At 40.5% G+C, this 25,738-nt stretch overlaps 1 protein-coding gene and 1 long non-coding RNA gene across 3 annotated transcripts in view; both read left to right on the top strand.

The window, feature by feature from the left end:
- Positions 1-25,738, top strand: part of AMPH (amphiphysin) — a 117,029-nt gene that overhangs the window by 2,619 nt on the left and 88,672 nt on the right. The window lies entirely within an intron of this gene.
- LOC135419530 (uncharacterized) lies at positions 7,616-9,915 on the top strand. The gene is made up of 2 exons (XR_010433042.1): positions 7,616-7,979; positions 9,535-9,915. It is a non-coding gene; the product is annotated as an uncharacterized LOC135419530 (long non-coding RNA).

The following is a 25,738-nucleotide window of genomic DNA, read 5'->3' as shown; positions in this document are numbered from 1 at the left end:
ACTGGCTTAAAGAGGTTTTTTTTATACATTCTGAGTTGTTTTATCTTGTTTATCTTGTTGTTTATATTGGCTTTGGGCACTTTCAGTTTTCTTAATGTATCCTTATAGTTCAATGTTTTTATTAAGCATTTATCCATAACTTTCTATTTGTTATTGATGCAATGTATGTTTTAAAAACACGGAGTGGCTCTAAAACATGGACCTTTATTTATGGAAACTATTTTTCTAGTGATGCTATCATTACTTCCAGTTCCTTACAGTCCAGAAGAAATTCTAGTTACATGGTGTAGGTTGCATGTGCCCATAGTGTGCCTAGTCACTCTTTATATGACAAAAGCTAAATAACTGGAAAATATTGAGCAAATCTGTCTGTCTTGTCTTAGAAGTGTTAAATCGGAGAGTTGTGCAAAATTATTTCCATACATCATTCAGGTGTTGGTTTTTGTGGTAGCACGTGCCCTGGCACCCTGATTTTGAATCAGTGAGTGTCCCACTAATCTTCACTGCATTTCTTCAATGACTTGTCCTCCAAAATTGAGGAAGTGTGGACATACTGAGCTTGCAGCATTTGCTGGAAGCTGCCAACAGTCGGCTGAAGAATCTGGATTAAAGTTTTAAAAGCTCCAGATCAATTTAGGAGCCTACATCCCAGCCATAAAAGTAAATGAAATGCCAATGTGTTTAAAGGGCTGTTTAAAATGAAACCAGAAAAGATGTATTGGTAACCAAGGCTGGCCAAGTCGATTCTGAAAACAAGATTACTTGGATGAAAAGGCTGAGTTTGTATCCCTAGGTTCCTCTGCAAATTTCAATTTAAGCTGATAACCCAATATGTAGCACTACTTATCTCCTTGTGCTCTCTTCTATATCCCAACAACTCTAATAGAATAGAATAGTTCAGCTGGAAGAGGCCTACAGTGATCATCTTGTCCCACTGCCTGACCATTTCAGGGCCAACCAAAAGTTAAAGCATGGCTTTAAGGGCGCTGTCCAAATGTTTCTTCAACACTGACAGGCATTGGGGGTGGTGCATCGGCCACCTCTCTAGGAAGTCTGTTCCAGGGTTTGACCACCCTCTGAGTAAAGAAATGTTTCCTCATGTCAAGTCTGAACTTCCCCTGATGGATGCAGCTTTAAGCCATTCCCATGTGTCCTGCCACTGGGTACCAGGGAGAAGCGCTCAGCAGCTTTCCAGTTCCCCTCCTCAAGAAGCTGCAGGGAGCAGGGAGGTCACCCCTCAGCCTTCCTCCTGTCCAAACCAGACAAACCCAGTACCCTCAGCCTCTCCTCAGAGCCCATTCCTGCCAGCCCCTTCCCCAGCTCTGGTGCCCATCTCAGGACATGTTCAAGTACCATCACACCCTTTTTAAATGATGGGGCCCAGAACTGCACACACTACTCAAGGTGAGACTGCACCAGCACTAAGTACAGGGGGACAACCACCTCTCTTGGCTGGCTGGTGATGCTGTGTTTGATGCACCCCAGGATGTGGTTTGTCCCCTTGGCTGTCAGGGCACACACTGCTGACTCCTGCTGAGCCTCCTGCCAACCAGCACTCCCAGGGACTCCTCTGCAGGGCTGCTCTCCTGCCACTCCTCTCCCAGTTTAGCCTCACGTCCAGCATTATTCCATCCCAGGTACAGAACCTGGCATTTATTCTTATTCAGTTTCATGTCATTGGTGATTTCCCAATGCTATCCAGATCCCTTTGCAAGGCTTCATGTCCCATGGGAGAGTCAGTAACACCTCCCAGTTGAGTATCATCACCAAACTTACTACCTGTACATTCAACTGCATCCTCCAGATCACTGATAAAAATATTGAACAGAACTGGCTGTAGAATTGAGCCCTGAGGAACACCAAACTTACTACCTGTACATTCAACTGCATCCTCCAGATCACTGATAAAAATATTGAACAGAACTGGCTGTAGAATTGAGCCCTGAGGAACAGCAGCAGTAACTGGTCACCTGACAGATACTTCCCTGTTCACTACAACTCTTTGAGCCCTGCCCTTCAGCCAATTCTTCACACAGTGCATTGTGTACCAGCTCATTGCACTGTTGGACAATTTATCCAGAAGGATGCTGGGAAAAACAGTATCAAAAGCCTTTCTAAAACCCAGAAAAACTACATCTACCATCTTCCTTTCATCCAGGCAGGTGACCTTATTGTAGAAGGTTATTAAATTAAACAGGACTTTCCCTTTGTGAACCCATGTTAACCATGCCTCCATTGTTCTTTAAATGTCTTTCAGTAGAATCTGGTATGATTTTCTCCATATTTTTTTCCAGGAACCATTAGACTAACAGGTATGTAGTTTCCTTGGTCTTCTCTCATGCCCTTCTTGAAAAGGGATGTAATGTTGGCTAACTTCCAGTTGGTGGGGCCTCCCAAGACCTTTGGTAGATGACTGAGTGGTCCTGCTGTAACATCTGCTAACTCCTTCAGTACTCTGGGATAAATCCCATCAGGCCCAATGGACTTAGTAACATTCAGTTGATACAACTGGTCCCTTACAATTTCAGTGTCCACAAATGGAAAGTTAGTGTTCCTGCAGTCATGGTCCTCTGAAAACCCAAGGTAGCATCATGGACATTAGCTCTGTCACACAGAGGGGACTGCTATTATGGGTGGTTTCTGGGCTACCGGGTTGGTTTCCTCCATGGCCTGAGAGAAAAGTAACAGCATGAGGTTTGTTCTTGGAAGCCAAGTGTCAGAGGCTGTGTCAGGGATGCTCAGCAGCTTTGCCCAGTGCATGGCAACCAAGGGCAGGGTCAGCACCCTGGGCACAGGACTTTCTTGGGGCCAGGACCCCAAAGACCTTCCTCCGAAGGATGCTGTGTGGAGTGCTGGTGAGTGGGGAAGTGGCAGGCAGGGCTGCACATGGGGGATTCTCTCACCCTCATGTCACAGTGTTACCACCCTGCAATGCAGCAGTGCTCTGGGGGCAGGATAAAAGGGAACATACTCCCATGTCCCACTGTCAAAGCTGGCATGGAGCCAGCCCACAGACATCCAAGAGGAAGTCCTCGAGGAGCCGGTGGAATTACTTGGAAGGAGGAAAACTGGAAGCAAGGCCAGCTGTCAGTGGCACTCAGCCTTTGGGAAACAGATATAGGCCCCTCAGATAAGAAGAACCACCAACCTCTGGAGGTGTCTGAGGCTGTCAGGCCTCTTCAGATGGATAACTGTAGTAAGTTCAAGTGAGGAGCTTCTTGAGGAGCACTGCAGAGCTTGCTGTCCTCAGCCTCTGTGGAACCAGGGGCAGCTGCTGTAAGTAGGGGTATACAGAGATGTTGCCAGCTGTCCTAGGGCTTTGTAGCACCCACCGGTGCCCTGCCAGGTGCAGAAAGGATTCTAGACCCTCAGGTTGATCAGGCTGAGGACATTTGGCCACTCTCAGAAACCCCTGAGATGACTCCAGGTTGAGGGAGATAGGGCTTAGGCTTAAGGTTGAACTCAATGATCTCAGAGGTCTTTTCCAACCTAGTTGATTCTGTGATATCCTGGAAGGTGTGACCAGTCTGTGGGACAGGAGATGGGTCTTGCTGATATGCTGGGCATATGCAGGGCAGCTGATTGCTGACACTATGATCAGGAAGGAGTTTTCCCCCAGGCAGATTGACGCTGGTCCCCAAGGTTTTTTTACCTTCCTCTGCAGCATTGAGCATGACCACTTGTCAGGGCTCTCCAGTCCCTTTTGGGTGGGTTGCTGCCTGCTGCTCATGCACCATGAAGATGGCCTGTCGTGCCCTGTAGATGAGGGGAGGAAGACTTTTTTTCCCTGCCATGGTGGGCTGCAAGTGTCTTAGGGAGTTTTTTACCTTCCTCTGCAGCCTGGAGCACAGCCTATTGCCAGGGCTCCTTCGGGCCATTTTGACCAGGTGCTGACTACTCCTGCACCGTGAAGATGGCCCTCATGCCCCTCATCCAGAGGGAGGAAGCTTTCTAGACTCCCAGGGTGGGCCCCAAGTGTGGTCCCTGGATATTGCTTCTTGTCCTTTGTAGCACTGAGCACAGCGCCTTGTCAGGGCTCCTCTGGACCCCTGCAGCTTAGTTCTTCTTGCCTGCTGCCCTCACACCTCCAAGGCACCACTCGTGCCCTGTTTCTCTCTGGCCTCTTGTCCATTGTAAGCTTGGAGTGGGAGTGAGTTCTGCTCTTCCCTTGGCTCCATTTCCCCAGGGGTTCTTGCCTGTGCAAAACAGCCTGTGCTTGGAAGGACTCCAGGCTTGCTGCCCCATCCAGAGCTGCCACTTTTCAGCTCTCCCTGCCTGCAATACAAGCACGGGGCAGGCACAAGAATGCTTTTCATGCATCCCTAGCCAGGAAGCACAGCAACAAAGCAAGTTTTGGAAGGCAAAATTGTGCCTGTTGTTGATATGTGTCATACGCTGGAAAATACCTCACTACTACATACTCTTCTTCTGACCTATATTCCTGCTGCTGCTTTTTGTGTCTCTTGTGTTTGCCAGACTGCAGAGGATGTATTTTCAAGCTAAACTAAGAAATGCATCAGCCTGCTTCTGGCTACACATGCATGTTGTATTAGTGCTTGTGAGCATCAACTCTGAAACAGATGGAGAAAAATAAAAATTAAAATATCATGTTTCCAACTGTAACCTGTGTGTTATGTGTCCTTGTAAATGTTTTTGCAGCTGAAAACCCCTTGTTGTGTCAGACAAATGACAGACTCATTGTTATTTGACTCATGCTAAGTACAGGAAATAGAACAGTTATGCTATGTTACACCCAGAGTTCTGCACAACAAGCTATGACCCAGATCTGAGGGCTCCATCCCAGAGAGCTGCTCTCTGCAGTACAGGTCCCAGACCAATCCAGGAGACAGGGATAGGAAGGGGCACGCTGCCAGAATGGCTCAGGCAGGCACAGAAGACCCCATGCTGAGCTGGAATACGTCCACTGGCCCCTTGGCAGGAGCTGGTGGGGGTGGGCATCCCAGGGGAGTCCAGTGGCAGCCACTGAGGCCTGTGAGCACTCCCAGGACCCTGACAGAGAAAGACTTGCACTGCTCATGTGCTCTCCTTTAGATATTGATGGTTGACCACTTTGGAGATGGAGTGTTGGGCCACAGGGACCTTTTCACTGATGGAGTACTGTTGTTCGTAGACTATTTTGTTTTAGTATGTTTTTCCAAGGGAAACAGCTCAGGCATCTCAAAAAATGAGCACAAAGAGAGGAAAAACAATCCATGGGAAAATGAACAGGTATTGCTCAACTGTAAATTTGCATTTAGATGAGAAACATATCCTACATCAGACTGAGGTTTTGATCTTTGAGCCTTGCTAATGTCAGGAATGGTGGGGTTTGCCATCCTGTGAAAACTCATCTCAGCTGGATAAACTCAGAAGACTTTAGAAAACCACGTCACGCTTGGTTTTTGCAAATTTGTGCAGATGGTCCCATTGTCTTGAGGTGATCCAGAGCTCCCGCCTCCCTCAGAAGACCCATGCCTCGTTCCCACAAGGTGACAGAACCAATGCCTAGCCTGGGAGATGGTTATGGGTATTTACTGCCTTCTGCTAGTGCAGGGCTGGAAAGAAAAGTCATCAGAGATTTCCTCAGCATGTACTAGAAGAGAAAGAAGCAGGTAGGAAGAAGAATATATTTGAGTAGAATAGAATAGTTCAGCTAAAAGAGACCTACAATGATCTGGTCCCACTGCCTGACCACGTCAGGGCTGACCAAAAGTTAAAGCATGGCTTTAAGGGCACTGTCCGAGTGCCTCTTCAACACTGACAGATGACATACATGGGTCATTGACCACCTCTCCAGTAGGTCTGTTCCAGGGTTTGACCACCTTCTCATAATAAACCCAGCTGCTGCTGTCACAATGCTTCTGAAACTCTGTTCCAGTAAGGCTTATTCCTGGGCCTTTCTTGTGTAGCTCTTGAAAATCCAACTAATGCATTTTTTTATGTTGAACTTCTAAGTCAGCAGTATATTTGGTTTCATCTGAAAGTTAAACTGTAAGTACTCCAATTTATGAGAACTTTGGAGACGTAACTAGGGTTTAAAATGTTGTAAAGGAGGAGATTCCCTAAAGGGAAAAGGTAAACTTCTGTCTGGGAGGGAATTTTGTGATTCTATACAGGTCATGTTTTGTAACTGATGATGTCTGCTCTGAGGTAGGAGATAGGTATGTGCAAGAATATACTTGTGAAAGGCATGTTACATACATTACGCCTGTGCTGACCTGTTTGCAATGTGATGATATGGTTCTAGCAACCTCGGGTTCATAAAAGCAAATTACTGTCTAATGATTTAAAACTGACCCCACAGATATTACAAAATCCATTGTGCTGAAGTCATTACAGTATTATAACAGACCTCAGTATTTGAGGCCCTACTGGTGCAAGCACACACAATGATGTGGCAACTTCATCTCTGAAGAGCTAATTATTAATCTCTGAGTTTACAAACAAAACCAATTACAAGACAATAATTTCTCATGTGAATGGTATGGTCTAAACTATGCAGAGCAGAATTTTCTAGCTTCAGGTGTCAGTGTAATGAAAACTTGAATTTTGTTTTTTAATTATTTTTTTTTAATAGAAACTGTAGAAAAGGAGTGCAAGTGGCCGTCTTGCCCTTTTTCCAAACGAAAGGAGAATCAGCTGTACTTAAAATTATATGTTAGGAGAGATTTTTCTAGCCAGTGGTGGAGATTTTGCAGCTTCCCTAAATTGATCTATGCCTGTGCTTAGGCATCTCTGGTCAGAAAGTTCTCTTCTCATTGAATATAATTTTTTTTTTTTTTTTCAGTTCAAGTCCCTTGTTCCCTTTTCTAGCTTTCCTCGTTGTAGAGGAATGTTTTCTTTCTTGCCTCAAAATTTATAAGTGGTTTTCCTCTATTGTCAGCATTCCCTATGATCTAACTGGAGTTATTACATGACCCTCCCAATTTGGCCAAACTCTTAGTAAAAAGTAACTCTTATTAAAATATTGATTGCTTTCAATTATTTTAGTTTTTAATGTACACATTAAAAGATAAAGGTGGATTCTGGTTGTCTGGGTGCGAAGCATGGGAAAAAAAGGGGTGAGAAAAGCCCCAGGGCTCCTTCCTTTTACGTTCTTATATGGTATTTTCCCTGCTTCATAAAGAAAGATCATCTGTCTCTCCTGTTCCAGTTTCCCCCCCCATATGCAATATTAACCATGATCCTGTAAGTTACTATGTAATACACTCTTCCTCATTGTCACTTAGCTTCCACAGGTCAAGAAAGTGCTGTTTCTTAAGTTTTATGGGGAACCAGCTCTGTGTTCACTTATCAAAGCATTATTAGTATCAAAGTGGCCTCCTCCTCTGTGCCTGCTTGACAATTTTATCTTTTCTCTTTTATTCTTTCCTATTTCCTTTTTAGTTCTTGAACACACGTCCCTTCCTCTGCTCTTCTCTTTACACTTCACTTAGACTCTCTCTTTAAAATAAAATAATTCTTTAAAAAATCTACTGTTAATTTGTTAGGTTTGGGTCTGAACTGCTTTCTTCACTACATCTTGCCCCTTTAGAAGATCATCTGTTTTGCATTGTCGTATTTTCTAAGCCCTAATGTTTCTGACTCAAGGACTGCCCCATGCTGACTGTCAGTGGTCTGCAGCCACTCCACAGTAAATGCCACCTTCCTGTTGTGGCACAATTAAGACTGTGACTTCACAGTGGAGAGATGTTGGGGTGGTGATAACCTGTGTGTCTGGAAAATACAGGAATTTGTGGTCTGGACTGATCACCAATGCCTGCCTCCTCGATTAGGATGTACTGCTGGACCCTGGTGCAACCAGCTTTGTAGACAGTGAGGGTAAGAGAGCAGTGAATTAGGGCAGGAAAGGAGAATACAGAGTGACTTTCACCTCAGTGACCCAAGTTTTATGCACTGGCTAGGAGGAACTGTGAAGAAAACTGCCCATCTGTCATATCAGAATATTTCAGTGGGGATAAATGGCAGAGAAAAGCAGGGTAAGTATGAAGTGGGGGTGAGCATGGAGGGGAGATCAGCATGCCTGTGCCCACCCTTCCTGTAGCACGGTTGTCCAGGCTGTGAGGAGCCTCTTTTACTGGCTTGCCAAGTAGTAAAAGCAGGTGTGGGATGGCAGACAGTATACTGAGTTTGGGAGAAAATGAAAATAAAGAGTAAAAGATGCCCTTTAACAGTTTTTTTTGCGTACATGACGAGGACCATAGCTCCTTGAACTCGCCTGAAGATGTCAGAGGGATTTTTTCACCTGCCTAAAATATAGCCAGAGGGATGCACCCCTACCAAAACCTCTGATCAGGCAAAAGTCACTACCTGCTATGCCAGTCCACTCATTTACCTCGAGGACTGCAAAGTGTGGTGAGAAGGAGTAGCAGATGGCTCTGCTGCTTCACCATGGAGGGCATTTTCCCTAGGGAACTGTCATTTGCTTTAGTTCACCGAGCTCTGCTGCAAAGTCAGCTACTTGGAGCCTACAAGAGGGACAAGAGGGCACGGTCTTAAGCTGTGCCAGGGGAGGTTTAGGTGGAATATTAGGAAGACATTTTTTACAGGGGGAGTAATCAGGCATTGGAATGGGCTGCCTAGGGAGGTGGTGGATTCACCATCCCTGGATGTTTTTAAGATGAGACTGGATGTGGCACTTAGTGCCATGGTCTAGTAACCGCAGCAGTGTTGGATCAAGGGTTGGACTTGATAATCTTGGAGGTTTTTTCCAACCCAATTGATTCTATCATTCTATGATAGTCTACAATCCAAAATGTTTCTAATGCTGTGTCACTCTTCCCTAAATGTTCTGCAGCATCAGCATCACTGCTGTGCATCACTGAATCTTTGCTGTTCTCAAATGCAAAATTATTTATTCCAGATTTAATGAGTAGCTAGTTAGTTAATAGTTGCCAGAATCATAAACCAGTGACCAGCTTGGAAAAGCAATTGTGTCATTTTGTTGTTTTGAGTCTCTGCTAGTTGGAGTTTACTAATCTTAAGCAGAGGGTATGGTACAATTTAGGCCTGTGTTAGATGCACGCAACACATTACTTGATGCTTATTCTTTCCCTTCCTCTCTTGTATGTCTAACCAAACAAGGTGTTGCAGACATAATCAGGAAAGACATTTAGAAAATTATTTGACTTCTATTACTTCATAGGTGAACCTAGCTGCACACATCAGAGGTTTAAAAATCAGTACTCGGCCTCCAAACGTTGTAGGCTATCAAAGAATACTGAATGTTTGTTTTGGTTTATTTGTCTCCTGTTGTGCATGAGAGGAGGGACAGATGGTACCACTGGAAGAGGGCTCTATTCCCTCAGGGTCTGCAGGGCTGTCCAAGGTCCTCCGTGTGTACAGGAAAGCTGGGAATAAAGTGACAGCACCCCACATGGTCAGTGCTAAGTACCTGTAGAAAAACTGAAAGACAGGAAAGGAGAAACGGAGAGCAAAATTGCTTGGTAATTTAAGACAACAGTGCAAGAAGTGCAAATGTGAAAGCTGAAGGAGCCTGCAATGGGTTGCATTCATTAGCTATGTTTTTACTAGGAGATTAAGCTGAGTCCACAGGAACTTCACCCAAATGGTAGCCTTAGGATTTAGTCCAGCAGTGCTATCACTCCAGATTCAGTGAAGTCAAGGTGCTGTAAGTATCCCAGGGCTTTTGAACTTACTCCTGCTCTCTGTTCTTGTACTAAAAAAAAACCCTCCTATGAAATTTGTGCTTCCAGGGTCTGAAAAGCCTGTTTCAGAGAAGGCAAACCTCACTGATGTTTTGCAGAGCTGAAGAGGGTTTTTTTCTTAACACCACCCTGGCATCATGTTTTCCTGTAGCATCAATCGAAGAACATATTTGTTGCAAGGATAGTGCCAACATCTTTTATGCAAAGTTTCATAGTAGGGTAAAAATAAATAGTAATTCAGAAGGTGGCTGAGAATCTAGATTGATTTGACAGCCAGGCTGAGAAGCAAATCAGGAAGAAATTTAGGCAACCCTTAGATGACAAACTCATGCTATTTGAAGGGCATCTTAACTCCTAAATGAGTCACTCCTCCCAGAGTCATGACTGGCAACATGGGACGATGGGGAGGAACCAGCTTTGTCAAATATGGTTCAAATATGGACTGAAAAATATTTTGGATCAAGAACACGTGTTTACAGACTGCAGGATGAATACAAACTTGAATACAGTGTGTTTTTCTTAGTGTTTCAACTCGGATTGTGCTGTTCAGTTCTGGTTTCTATAGTGAGGACTGGTTTCTATAGGCAGCGTTTATCTAGAAAAGAAGTAAAAAGACTGGTCCCCATCCTACCAAAGGCTTATCATGAAGTATGCTGATTAATAGTGGTGCTTAGTAGTAGCATCTATTATCAGAAGTGTTGGTGGGATTGAAGTAGTCATATAAACTCTTCTCTGACTCAAAGAAGGATATTTTTTACACTCCCTTATACAGAAAGATTCCTTACTTGTGTGAAAGCAGTCACAGATCAAGCAAATTTGATTATGAATTAATGCATCTCAGAATTTTTTTCACATTTAATGAATCTAAAAAAAAAGGCAATGTGAAGTCATTCTCAAATGTAAAGCACTTCTGTCTTTCTGAAACTCAGAGTATTTTCAGATTTTCTTCAGAGAAGATGCTATCATTACATGTTGAAAAAAAAATACCCAAACACTTCCAGAGAATTGTACTGGATCCCCATTTTTTGGGGTTTTTTTAAGTCTTATTAAAAAAAAGTGGAAATTGGAGACGAGTGGGGGAAGGCTTTCTAAAAGTGTCACGAACTCATTTCCACTCTAAGATATGTATACCAACAGGTTATGTCTACATCTAAACCAGCTTTAGCTATACCAGTACTGAGCAGGATGTTGCTGATCACAGCAAAATTACTTGTTGAACTACTAAAAGATGTTAAAAATAGAGTAAGTTTCACCCAAGGTTTTTAGCTCTAAGACTTCCAAAAGAACTCAGTTCTCACTGGCTTCGTCATTTAATTTCAAGTTGTTGGTAACTCAGTTCCTCATTCACAAACATGCCTTTCTGCACTGCTAGCACCTGTTTAATTGTGGTGTGAAGGGTTTCCACCTTGTACTCCTCAGTTGTCTAGAAATTATGACTCTGGGGAGACTCAGAGAGTACAGTTTTAGGTTACTTTGGCAAAACATGCTGTGTTCTTTGCATTCTCATCTCCATCCAGTGTCTCCTCTACCAAAGCAGAAGCTCTCCAAGCCTTCATTTGGTGTAGCATGAGGTGAGGTCTCACCTGAAGGATGTAAAGTCCCATGCCTGAGCAGGATGTATCTCTCCGCATTGCAGGAGAGAGGGATTGCATTTGTATTCACCCAGATCTGCATCTTAAACATAGCCTGGTCCTTACAGTATTAGCAAAATAAACTGAGAGCACATTGTTTTCTATCCCTAACCTAATGCTTTTGTGCAGAGAGACTTTAGGGCCAGACTGTTTTGATGCATGAACAATAAAGTTACTGAACAGTTACAAACTAGAGATGTGTAAAAGCCATACACTTGACACTGACACATGGTCAGGCTGGGCATCCATTGTAGTGAAAGAGAGTAATCATTGGGAAATTTAATTGAACACTGGTCTGTTTGTGCTTTACCACATTTGCTCTGAGGGTCTGCCTATCCTGAAAGGGATACACAAAGATTTCTTCATAGATCTTCCACAACAAAGTGTAACTTCTATCTAAAGTTTTAGGAGAACATTACACATCCTGTACAATGACCTTTTTTATATTACTTAGGTATTAAGATTAAAAAAATTGTCTTTCATATTTGCAGTCCTAAGGAATTTTGTCATAACTTTATTCCAGTATAGAGAGCAAGCACACTCATGTAAACATGATAAATGTCTATCATATAATCCTATAAAATGAACCTAGACAGATGGCGGGGTAACTGTGTGATGTTATGAGAATTAAAGAACTCAACATTAAAGCATTGTTATTCTAGTAAACAATAAAGAAGCTGGGTATGATACCACAAGTTTGTGCTGAAACAGGACTAATGGTTAACAAAGGCCAGTGCCTCCATGTAAGAATTTAAATTTTAGTGGGGCTACCTATTTAAAATTAAAGGGAAAATTGGTAGCTTCTTACTATCTTTCCACGTGCTAAAAAATAAGAAAAGAGAGGATTGGTCGTTCAAATCTGGACAAAAATCAACACTGATGTGTCTGACATAAAATGTTTTATAGCTGTATTAGAAAAAGAAATGACAAAATTTTTAAAATTTACGATTAATATCTCATATTTTTCATAAGAGCATATCTGTTGTAGAATATAAAATCCAGTTATTGTTTGTGTTATGTAAACCTGAGCTATAGGAAAGAGCATAATAATTTCAAAGCAGTATTTTTTTTCTAAACCTGGGTGTGTGAGTGTGTATTGTTGCTTGGTCCCTAACATATGCAATAGCTAATTTTACCAGAGACATGAAAAAATGTCTGTCCTCCTATCTGGGGTCTGACTGAACCTTTGGTCTCTGATGAGCATAGGAATGATGTTTTTCCTTCCTCACCTCCTCAAAAGAAAAGGGTGTGGTTGATTTGTATTGGATAAATCAGGGGAATGATCCTTCATTGACATGAGTCTTTCTGTGATTCACACTTGTACCAAGAGGTATTTTACTCGATCAATAATCTTATGGAAATATATGGAACTATGCAGATTACTCCCATGTACATATAGCAGGAAGAAATGTGGAAAAATACAATATCAACCAGCTTTCCAGTAAGGCTCCATTTATTCCCTTTGCCTTTTTTTAATGTTTTAAGTTGTTTTAATACAAAACAATTCTTTTAAAAAAGAATTCAGAGACTCTCCTTAAGAAATGCCAGTTGCATCCATCATAGTATTTAGTGTTTGTGCCTCTTGCAAATGGTGATGAATTCAATATCAAATCATTGTAGTAGCTATCTTTTAAAGATCTGATTTTACTCATGTTGATTTTATTTGCAGCAGGATGAGGCTCTGCAGATTAAATATAATCCAGTTCACTGTGTTAACAGGATTTAATACTACATGTACTCTCTGCACTGGCTGTACATTGGACTGGATTTAAATTGTAGCTGGTTGCATAGCTTTCTGCAAATTACACCTGTGCTTATAGATCTAGTAATGAGCGTACATATATTCCGAGGCAAGAGGAATTTTTACTTTGAGGAAGTAAATATTGCGAAGCCACATTGTGACATCTTGAGCAGTTATAAGCTGGGGTTTCTCCTTGCTTTGAGAGAGTTTTCCTGGCTATGCCAGCAGCAAGTCTATTGTGGGATCATAAACTTCTTGGTTGACCTTCCCTGGCCTGCATAAATCAATACTTCTAAGTTACTGATACTATGAGTTTTGTGGCTAATTATAACTCTTTCAGCAAATTTGAGGAAACCTGCACAGCTACTGCATCCAACTGGGGGAAATGCCTGACACTGACTTGTGCCAATGTTTTGCAAGAGTTCACTTGCTCAAGCTGTTTTCTTGCTCCCTTTGCAACAAACACTTATGTACAAATACAGAGGTCTTAATAGATCAGTCTGGGACTGTCTGTCACTGGTTTTAATCTTGCTAATTTTTACTTGCCTGTTTGTATCAGTTGGAATGTCGATGCAGTTTGATTGTTCCCTTTTCTTTTTCTGTACATCAATACCTTATTTTATCTGTTCCACTTCATTTGAGGCCTGGCTGAAGGTGTGTAATATGTATGCCAGACCCAGTTATCAGCCTAAAAGACAGTCCTTCTTCCCTTGCTTTGATTTTTTTTTTAAGAATAAATGCAAACTGTTCATGTTGATTTGTTCAATTAAAAATAATAGAAAACCCACATAACCTCCCATGATTGTTATACAAATCAGAAAAGGGCAGTGTAGCAGGCTGTTTTCTTCATATTTTCAAAAAAAAAAAAGGTGAGGTTGGAATTGTTTTATCTTACAAAATAAAAAGACCGAACATTGGCTTAATAAAAATGAGAGCAAATGTTTTCCCCTCCTTTCCCTTTCATGAGCATTTCTCAATGCATTCCTCAATCACATATACAGCCTGTACAGTCCCCATTCCCATTCCTGCCCCTTCCTCTCTCTTCCATTCAGATCAGCAACTGATCCTTCATTTAAGAATAGAGTAGAATGTAGAATAATATATGCTGGAAGAGACTTGTGGATGCTGACTCATCCACCTCCAACTCAGGGCCGGGACAATGTCAAAGCTAGGTCAGGTTGCTAAAGGCTGTATCCAGTTGTGTCTCAAATACCATCAAGGCTGGAGATTGCCCAGCCTCTCTGAGTAGCCTGTTGTAGCATTTCACCATCTCGTGGTGATTTGTTTCGTACTCCGTATTTGCTTGTTGCAGCTTATGACTGTTGCTCTGTCCCTTTCTCTTGTGAGCCTCTGAATAGGGCTTGGCTTGGTCTTCTCTGTAATGACTAGTTAGGTGTTTGGAAATAGAAATCAGGGTTCATTCCCTTGTCTTCATCATTTCCTGGCTGAAGAAGCCAAGCTCCCTTCTCATGCCCACTGGTTCAGCCTACTGAGCATTTCAGTGGTCTTCTGCTGGTTTCCTTCTAGTTTTCCCATGTCTTTCTTTCACTGGGTAGCCCAGAAGTGGAAGCGACAACTCTCCCAGTGCAGGCTCATGTACTCCAAATACTGAAGGAGAATCATTGCCCTTGACCTGTTTCTAGAGCCTAGTTCTGACTTTTGTCCCTGCAAGGAAGCACATGACTCTTGGGGTGTGATCCACAGCAGTGGAGAACAGCAGCAGTTTTCCTTGGTTGGAAGAACTGGGAGTAAGGAGACACAAACATGGAGAAGGGCAAAAGCTACTGGGTACCTCAATACCTCTTTGTCATTCATGGTTTTAGGGCTGACTTCCTAAGATAGGTCCCTGAAATGCCTAAGTGAAATTCAAGTGCTGTGCTACCCCTTGGCCAAGCTTTTGGCTCAGGTATGCCAGTTCTCTGGACACAGTTCGGGACAACCGTTTAGCTGATAGTGTTTGTGGGTTTGGGGGGGTGGGGTGGTTTGGTTTTATTTTTTCTGTGTTGTTTTGGTTTTGGGTTTTGTGGGTTTTTTTTTCATGTTGATTGATCTCCACAACAGCTTTTGCTTAGAAGCCTGAGTTGGTCCTTCTTTATTAGTGGCCTCATAAACAGTTCTGTTGAGAAGCAAAGCAATAGCAATGCCTGTGTAGAAAAGATCAGGATTCAGACCCACACTCCATTGTGTGGTCAAATTTCTAACTGGACAGACTATATGGAGTGACTCAGTAAATACCAGAACCCTGCTTTGTACACTGACTAGGCAAACTTAGGAATTACTTAAACATGTTTGCAGCTCCTATCAACTTTCTGGTGTCTTATGCTCTCATAAGGTTTCTGGAGAGTCCAATAACAAGAAGTAACATCCTTGCACATGTGATATACCTGGTAGAAATGTTATTGTTTCCCATAGCTGGGAGGAAGGGCTCTCCCCAGACACCCTTCTTTTTCCACAGAGACATATTTTATATGGAGAATGTAGATTTTTTACATTTTATTTGAAATTTTCTGGAAGCATTTACTGTGTGGGAGTAATTTCAGGCTAGACTTTTTTTCCATGTGTACTGTATGACTGATTGATAAATGTAAGCTATATTGATGTATTCGACTCAGGAGCACATACCTTCTTGCCTTGGAACTCTGGACCTGGAAAGATCAACTGTTTCTTTAGATCTTGCCCTTACCTGCTGTGATGCCAAGCTTATGCTATGGAAACTTTTCCTGTGTATCAAAACTAGTAATTTGAAGGTAACGTGGTGCAAGTGAAGTGGAAATACAAGGATTTATTCTCAGCTGCTGTAAGCTCATGTGCCCTGGCAGAGTTCCATGTACATGTGGAGCCTTGCTGAAAATATATATAAGCATCCCATATGCAAATACAGCATGTATCATTTTACATATGACCTGCTTACCTGCTTTGTAAGGATTATGCTGCCTTGAGAGGTTGACAAAGACATTCCATTTGAGGCAAGAGATGTTCCTGATTCCAAAAACATTGGGGGAAAAAAAAGGGAAATTCAAAAAGTAGGCATCCAAACTAAAATTTTAGTTGCTGTTTCAGTGTAATTCACACTGTCAGGGACCTGGGGGGACCTTAGAGTCCTTGCCCAGCCTGCTTCTGTGCATGCCCAGGCCTCTTCATGGCGTACCCTGTTTGCCCTGACACCACCAAACTCCCTTAGAGGTGGGAGCACCGCCTGGGCAGAAACAAAATCTGAGTAAAGGCTTTGAAAACATTTTTATCCATCTTTTATGTGTGTCTACTGCTACATGTATTATTTTCATCTTACACATGTAGGATCTGGGCCATCTCTTCTTTGGCTTCTTTATTGACAAGGGATTTACAATATTTAATGCAGTTGCAGTGGTACTTGATATGTGGCTGATTATACTTTACAATATGGCAGTGAATTGCATGTTACTTCAGCCATCCAGGGAGGGAGTGTTACCTGCAATTGTCATACAGAGCTGCTATAAGAGGCTACCTGTAGCCTCTTACAGAGAAGTCTTCTCTGGAAGGTGCCAATCCCAGAAAGGACTTCAGACTATGATTAAGGGTAAACCTGAGACAGCAAAAATTCATATTCCTCTGCTTTCTTATATGGGTCCTAAGCATAGCCTTAGTAAGATGTGCTTTGCCTTCAGCTTAGGAATAATAAATCAAAATGGTAAAAAAACAACCAACCAAAAACAAACAAAAGAACCACAAAACAAAAATTAGTCTATGCTCATCTGATTCATTTAAAGCTAAGCACAAACTGAAGGGTTTTTCTGTACCAAGACTTTATGGCTCACAATACTTATGTCTTTAATAGGTGCCTGAGCAAACATATGCGAAGGGTATTAGAATGCTTGTACTTCGCCCTCCACCATTCCCCTGTGACAGATAGTATAACCTCATGTTTAATAGACCTTGATAGACTTTTAACTATGTATTCTTATCTATATGTTTAGATTTTTAATATATTCGTGCTTTTTGCAGCATATTTTTCTCTCACTTCTATGTTCCTTTTAATTTATTTTATTTTATTTTCCTGATCAAACAGATATTCTAAAGCATATGATAGACTCCATATGTTCTTTATCTAATAATTTTTTACTAACTGACTTCACAGGCAGCATGTACTTTGCAGTTTCTGGTCTTTCTGGTGTTAAATATGCAGTTAGCATATTAAATGGCAAAATAAAGACCAACTGTAAATCCAGTGGTAAAGCTCTCTTCTGCTGTAGGATAGATCTGCATTTAAGTAGTCTGTGGTATCCTTTCAACCTTTAGGATGTTTACAAATAAAAATGTCTATATGTCATCTCTGAAACTGTTCCAAAGATTTGTTAAAACTACTGGAGTATTTTGAAATATTAAGTGCATGCCATACATATTTTTGCCCCTTTGATGAAAGCATAAAACAGAACATAGCATTTAATTTCTTTTTCCTGGGTAGGTCATATCTATCTTCTATTTTTTTCTCCACTCTCAAAGTATATGAGGATAGGAAAGAGTGGGCACAAGACCCTTAAGACTAGGGTAGCACAGAAAACAATGTTTGAAACTTCTTTTATCTCCTCTGTTAAGGAATGCCGTCAATCCTCTGAAGTTTCATAGGAAAAGCTCAGGTTGAGTCCAGTGACAATCCAGAAATACCTCTGGTATTGTGTGCTTGCAACCATTTTTCATTAGGGTTCAATGTTTTTCTCTATGGACAGAACAAAAGAGGCAACAGAAATCTGTTAACCTTCCACAGCCAAGATGATAAAAAGCTAATGTCAGCAATTCTGCCCTTACAGTGCAGGGATGTGTGGAAATCTTTAGATCTCACCAACTTTAAAAAGACTTACATCTTTGTCACGTTTTTTTCCCCCTAGCTGTGAGCCCTATTTTTGTAATGTTCTGTAGGTCATCTTTTGGGATGTGCAAATCTTTTTAATTGCATTTTCCGATCACACAGCACAGTGACAAAGTAATTTGAATATTCTACAAGTAATTCCTCTAGTATAAATTGTGAGGAACACAAATAAAAGTATTATGGGTGGTAGAAATTTTCCCATTGAAACTCCTTTCTAAGTTTAGAACAAAATGAAGTTTCTACTGCAATGTTCCCCTTAATGAATAAAGCATTGAGAATAATTTGTTTGTCGATTACTTTCATCCTGTCCTGAAATTATTTTCATTGTACTTTTAATTCCCACCAAAATCAACAAAACTAATTTTACTTCTTACTGTTTAGTGAGCCTCTTATTTAAAAAGTCTGAGTCTCCAGCATAAAGTCAGAGCATTTCATTTTTGTAACTTTTATTAAACATTTCTGCTGGAAGTTAATTTTCCATTTAACTTCTATGCATTAAACAAAATACTTCAGCAGCCTAATTGACATAAAGCAGAATAACATCAATTATCAAAACTAACAAAAATATCATTTCCCCCTTTTAAGTCAGAAAGTTTTGGAGAAAAGCTGCTGATTTTTTCAAATAAGACATTTTTAGGGAAGTAGTAGAAGCTCAACAAATGCCTACTTCAAAATATAAGTAGCTCTCTCTTTTCTGCTATCTTACGTAATATTGTGAAACAAGCTCTGCCATTCTGCCCCTACTGATTATTTGTCTTACATTTTTAAAAACAACATTTCTATGTTTCTTTTGCAACAAGCTCAGCTCCTTGATCTTTACTGTTTTCTAACACTTCCAATGAAACTTTGAAGTGCTTGGCTTAGGAGACGGTTCTGAGTAGTGTTCAGTCAGGAGGCTTGCCCATCACAGCTGTTCCACAGAGGAATCCAGCTGCAACTTCAAGGGAAGTTCTTAAAAAAAGTGTAGATAAGGGAGTTTCAAGCAGAAAAAAAAAAAAAGATTAATCAAATGCTGAGTTGCAACATAACGAATCAAACAAATGTCCTAATGTATGTAGAATCTTGGACAAATACACCTGCTGCTTCTAGAGCACTTTTGCTATGAATACTCAGAAGATGACTTTAAATTGCTTCAATTTATGAGTTATGGGGGATAGGTGGAAAGGTAGTGTAGGGGAACAGAGTCTGAATATCACTCCAATATTTTTGAAATCCACCTATGTATAGTAGTACTGAAAATATCTCAACTGACAGAGAAGTTGGATTTGTTTGGAATACAACAACTCAATGAGAGAAACAAGAGAAATGAACTACATTGACATCCTGTACCTATGAAATGCAGCCCTAAAAGGACAGATGAAAGTGTATTGGTTACTGAACTGTAAAGAAGATGTAACTGTGTTACAGGGAGTAGGGATATCAGAAAATTGGGGTTTTAAGGAAGAGCGAGTCAAATCAAAGAGATATCTGTATGAAGAGAAGTTTGGTGCAGACATTCACTTCTGATAAGATGCAAATACAGAAGAAAGGCTCTGGCAGATATCTCCAACATCATGCTAACTTGGCCCTGCAGCTATCAGTCCTTAATGGAATAGACAATGTGTTTGACTGACTTCAGACTGGTCTGGGTTTCCCAGGGCGGAATGGAGGATGGGATGATAAGCCAAAGTAATCTTGCAAACAGAACCAACAAGGTCAAATTAAGTAAAAATTAACCAAAGCCAACAGTAAAAGGCCAGTCCAAGGAAGACCTCCACGTTTTCATGTCCAAGAGCTAGTGGGGAAACTTTTATGGAAATGTAGGAAATAAATTACTCAAGCCAGAGATATTGAGATCTCAGCTGTTGTCCTTTGTATAGCTTTTGGCAACGATTCTTTGAAAATACGTGGAAGATGTACACAGAGGTTCAGGAAGAAAAATGACACAATAAGGAATTGGGGAAATTGAGTTTTCTTAGTCTAGAACAGAAAATACTAAGTGCAGATATGATAAGTCTCATGTGTGAGACTACTTGCGTTTGCTTACTTTTAAAGATGGTGGTGATGAACATCTGACTGTAGGACAAGGTGCAAACAGCTTAATGAGAAGAAAGAAAAATTTGGGATGTTTATTCAGAAAAATGTTGCCTTTAATGAGAACAAAGCACTGAAATGGGCTACTGAGTATGGTATTTCCTAGGCTGTTTTATTTACTTGTGTTTTATACAACAGGGCTGACCAACACATGTCACATGTCCAAGAGCTAGTGGAGAAATTTTTATGGAAATGTAGGAAATAAATTGCTCAAGCCACAGATATTGAGATCTCAGCTGTTGTCCCTTGTATAGCTTTTGGCAACAATTCTTTGAAAATACATAGAAGATGTACACAGAGGTTCAGGGAGAAAAATGCTTTTCTATGTTAGTATCGATTCTTTGCTGTCTGTTTCTAAGAGGCACAGCTGCATATGCTCTTTAGTCCCTTAGGAGCATTGTAAAGTTTGTGTCTTCTGTCATAATGAATTTGGGAATATTTTCATTTTATAAGTAGTATCTCTGCTTATTGTGCTTTCTGAGAAGTTTTCTGGTTTTCTTCTGGAAGCAATTTTTAAACCAGAATAGAAATCAAAAACCTATCCTCCCTAAAATTTGGCACCTTTATTGTACACTTTTTACAGGCTACTTGGTATGTCTGGAGAGAGCTCGGTGTCCATTCAACTCATAGAAACTCTCTTCTAGATTATCATTTATTTAAGAGCATATATGTAAAGTTTAATCATCACGTGTTAAAATTTTGGCCCATAAGTTGTGTCATGACTTAAGGATATTTACATAAGGCCTGTGAATTCACTGAAGTGATTTAAATGGGAAGGACTTAAATCTCACCAATTTGAGACTGAAATAAGATTGGATTTCATCCCATAGCATGAACAGTTGTGTGCATTTGATGGATTTAAAATCCAAAATAGAGCAACTCCCATATTAATAGAAGGGGGATTGTTGTATCTTCTGAAGCTCTGGATTCTTTGTTCCCTGAACCACTGATGTGGTTTGCTAATGAAGGTCTGTTCTAGAATATGACAAGTTGCAAAAGCCAGTTTATAAATATTTATCTTGCTCAGTCCTGAATCTGAATCCCAGCATAAACTTGTTTATGAACAAAATTAAATTTTTGCTGCTTTTAGGCAAAATATGAGCCATTGGAATCATTAATGCCTGCAGAGAAACATTTTTAAATATTTTTCAAGTTCTTGACTTTTTCTGAACTCTTTCCTTGCTTGGATGCAATGCTCTTTCCTGCTAGACCAGACTTTTGAGCATCCCCAGGGAGGCCGTAGCTTCCCTGCTCCTGTAGAGGGGAGAGGAATAGAACAATAACATAAAATACCCTGTCATTTATGACATTTTTGTCATTTAGAGACAGACTGTAATAACACTTATTGCTCCCTCAATTTTGTTCTGTTAGGCAATATTAATATCTCTCACTACTTGTTGCTATGCAAAGCTAGAGAAATGTCACTGAACTTGATCTGTCGTGACATGGCATAATCATGATGTCAAGATTTGACTTTTGGACCTCTTCAGGGGACCACTGGGAGGATCCAAATAGAAATTTCCAAGCTCAAGGTATCATTTGCTACAAGTGCTATCTTCACTTACAACCAGCCTGTGTAGTTTGCAGGTGGCATACACTTGGTTTCCTATCACAGAACAGAGTGTAGCACTGCTAATGGGTGGTTGTTTGCAGCGTCTGGACTGTGGGTAAAATTCTAGCTTTCTGGAAGGAAATTACGAGGAGAAAAGGACTTATCCAAGCCTGGTATCAGCTTGCCATGCTCTGACAGCCCTTGGAGGCTGCAGAAGACACCAGGCTTGGTGGTGTATCTGTGAGTTACTCCTAGGATAGGACTCAACTTCAAAGCACAATACAACCCTTAATTATTTATTTTGAATATTAATTATTTCTTGACTTGAACTCCATTGTCTTCTGCCAAGGCTGGAATGAATTTATGTGTTGACTTCTCACAGTTTTGCTCTCAAGCTTTGATTGTGATATCTGAATCCAGGGAACATACTTTAATTTCAATGAATGTGTTAACTCCCAGAGAGCAGTGTGTGGGCATCAGGAACAGGATGCACCTAAATGCATAAGCTGTAGACACAGCCAGCTGAGATATTTATTGAACAAATACTCCCTTTGTTGTAAAGACCATGGGATAAGCTGAGGAAAAGTGTGTGATAGATTACTAAATACATGCCTATAATGAGTCTCGCTTTGCTCAGACATATGTATGCTGCTTCACTGAAGCACAGTGGAGTGATGTAGTTATGAGGGTCCAGCTGATGACCCCATGCTGAAAGTTGCTAAATGGCTGTGATCTTAGCTAGCAAACATGCTCCAGGCACTAAACTAACATGTTTTCCCAGTACCAGCTTGCTTAAGGACTAGGCATGCTTGCTTCCTGACCGCAGTATGGTCTTGCTAACTCAGGTCCCCTCCAAACGAGGTTTATTTCACAGCTTCCTGTTACTCATAGGATATTTTTCTAGCATCCCTAGATGATCTCCTCCTGAATGGAAAAAGAGATTGAGTAAAAATATCATGGTAGAAATCAGGTGGAAATAGTAAACATAATGGAACAATTATGCTTTGACCAATGGTTTGTGGAGAAACTCTGTGAGTCTTATGTTACTGTATATATTTACTGAAGTGAAATAGAATCAGAAGTGTTAATTTTTACACTGTAGTTTACAGTACTTGCCACTATCTTCCCCTTTCTTTTAAACATCAAAGCAAAGTGAGTCAAACTTTCAAAGAGTTCATCTGAATAAAATCTTGAATCTTGAAACAGCTGTCTATATGAATATTTTGAAATGATGATTCATTTGCCAGTAGTTTGAGGAATTTTGTATGCCTATTTTCAAATGCCCAGGTCTTCCTCAATTTGATTTATCTGGGTTTTCTTTCTGTTTTTAACCAAAAATATTCAGAATCCAATAGAAAATAAGGAGGAATAACAGTTCATTCGTGGAATGCATTTGGAGTTCAGATACACGCTCTTGAATCAGTACTGAGACCTCCAGTGTGTGCTGACTGGGTTGTATGGCTCTGCCTGGAGTACTGTGGTTCTCTTGTGCCTGAAATCAGAGGTGTAAAACACAAAGACTAGAGCTGGTGGAGATAAACGGAAGAGGATAGTGTCACCTTCTACAATCTCCTCATATCAAGCTCTCTCTCCACCTGGCATCACAAAGTTGAATTATCTGGCGCCTTGTCATCAGTGTTTTTCCAGAAGCTTAGAAACATCCAAGGTTCTGCATGTATCAAAGCATCTCTAGTAAGCTTATGGCTGGAAATACAATTTTTTAAACTGCATTCAGATGAAGGATATTGAAGTCTTTCTTCAATATCTTCACACTTACTAGCTTCCAGAGCAGGTGGTCCAAGGTTGTGCTTGCAGATATGTGTGTACCAAACACAGGAGTCCAAGCTTGGTATTTCAGGAGTGTGTTCCTAATACCTGATTGGGATTGTTTTTTTAAAGGCCTTTAACACACTGTTTAGTGAGTTTTAATATAAAGGAGTGATTTTAGCTGCAGGTTTCTCTGGAGGAAGCATCTGCACTGGGAGATCGAGTGAACTAGTCCATTTAGGCATATCTGTTCTGCGCTCTTGAGCATTGCATGAGCTATGGGGATGAGTCCCCATGCTTCTGGTTCTCTAGGTTTGCCGAAGTACTTCTGTACAGCTCTGCAATATGCTTGGTAAACGCACCCTTTCTGTAAGCAGGAGAAACACACTGTTAGGCACAGAAGAAAACTCATACTCAAATTCATATTTTTGAGCAATTCTTACAATTCATGGCTGAAATATCAGAGTGGAGTTACACAGCTGCCTGTATATTCTGGTTAGTATAATCCTTCATTGATGGCAAAAGGCTTACACTTTTATAGTATTGGCTCATATCCTTTGTCAATTCCTTGAGAGCAAAACTGTTATCTGAAAGTATATAAATTTGAGTCACAGGTCTGACTGTCTTCCCTACCCTCTCTTCCATGTTCCTCAAAACCTTGGACTCTGATGTGCATTGCCTTGTGAGACATTCTGCTCACCTTGATGTGTTCCTGTTGCTTTTTTGCTAAATTTTAATTTACATGAAGGAAGAAAACTTGCCAAGAAACCATATATGCATTCCTCAGAAAGGACTGATCACTTATACCTAGATGTAATTACATGAAAAATATTTATAAAAATATAGTATGTGAAAGGCTAATGCATAGACAAACAAACAAATGTTGGTTACATTACCAACAAACAGCAGTATTTTGAAATTCTGTTTTAAATAGGTTTAGATACTCCTCTGCGTTTACTTTAGGTTGAGGTTATATTTAAAGAAATAAATGCTTTTCGAGAAGCAATATAGGCTTTTTAACAGTAAGATAGTAAAATGTTGAGATAAACAAGGAGAACTGAGATAAATTAATTGGAACATTTATTTTTTATTTATTGTGGTTACTTTTTCCAAGCCACTCTTGACTGATTTATACACTGGTAATAAACATTTCATGTGATGAACTAGTTATTAGTGCTTCGTAACGTAATGAAGAGTAGAAGCTGAATATTGCTACCAGGGATTTGAAAGCATTATGAACAGCCAGCCTTGATCATTCTGAGGTCTGCTTAGTTCAAGATGAAGAACCTCAAGCCCTGATTTTATTTATTCATAGCCTCATATTCAGAGGAGGGAAAAAAAAAAGGAATGGTGCAGGAGATAAAAAATAATGCAAATCAATTCTTTGATTAAAGTTTTCACCACAGTTTGTAATGCAATTTCCAGATCAGGTAGTTTTTATTATTTGATGCTATTAGTACTGATTGTTACTGGGGGGGATTGATGCTGAAGCTGTTCTTTTTAGTGTTGTCTTCACTGTCCTGCCCAAGTATCTCTTGTGAGAGATGCACAGAAAGAAAAGCACTAAAGCAAGGTTTCCTCCTGAAAGTTAATCAAATCAAACACTAGCAGGCTTTTCCTGAAAAAATATGAGCCTCCTGCGACTTATTCCCAAGAGAGACCTTAGGAATATGAAACTGTTTAACTCTTGCATCAATATGGGAGTGATTCCCAGTCATGAGAGGCTGGATAGGGTTGCTGTGACTGCATAAGGAAGTCTCTATGTAGCTGGAGATGATGATACCAAAGCATGAGCAGGTGTCTAGTTACAGCTGAAGGAATTATTCATGTGGAAATAATATTTATTTCTAAATTTAATCTATCTTGTTCTTGCATGTTTTAGAACAGATTGTAGTTTCTTAAAGTTAGTTGTTGCTCTAGTGCACTTTTTAAATAGCTCTTCAGTTATTTTTCTTTCAGATTTACTAACCTCCAGATTGAATTTCTCTCTTTTGTTGTATTCCGTTGTCACTCTACCTGGTCTATACACAGACTATATTTTTTAAAAAATCAATTAAAAAGGTAATTTAAGTGGTCATACAGCTTTTTTAATTATCATTAATTTATCAGGTAGCTTGAATAAATTATCAGTAGGAAACAAAAATATCCTGGATTTAAACTGGAAAGAGAAGTTCATTGAGCTGCGTGTGTAACTAAGAGCTAAAAAATTATGTCTCTGGTCATGACCAAAGCTTCTATTTAATTGAGACAGTGGATCTAAGAGGTAGTGCCAAAGTAGATTGCACAGTAGAGGTTTTTAGTTGGAGGTCAAGAGCAGTTATCGTAAAAGAAGAGGTGATTACAAGTTGATGGAGGGAAAAGAAGTTGAGGAGACAACTTCTTCAGAGAGAAAGGAATGAGTTGGACTAAGGACAGAGCATGAAACCAGAAATCTTAGAAATGCCGGTACAGAATGAAAGGGGT

This window comes from Pseudopipra pipra, chromosome 1, assembly GCF_036250125.1.
Source record: "Pseudopipra pipra isolate bDixPip1 chromosome 1, bDixPip1.hap1, whole genome shotgun sequence".
Lineage (NCBI taxonomy): Eukaryota > Metazoa > Chordata > Aves > Passeriformes > Pipridae > Pseudopipra > Pseudopipra pipra.
Note: the sequence above shows the minus strand (reverse complement) of the source record. Positions and strands in the feature narration are given on the sequence as shown.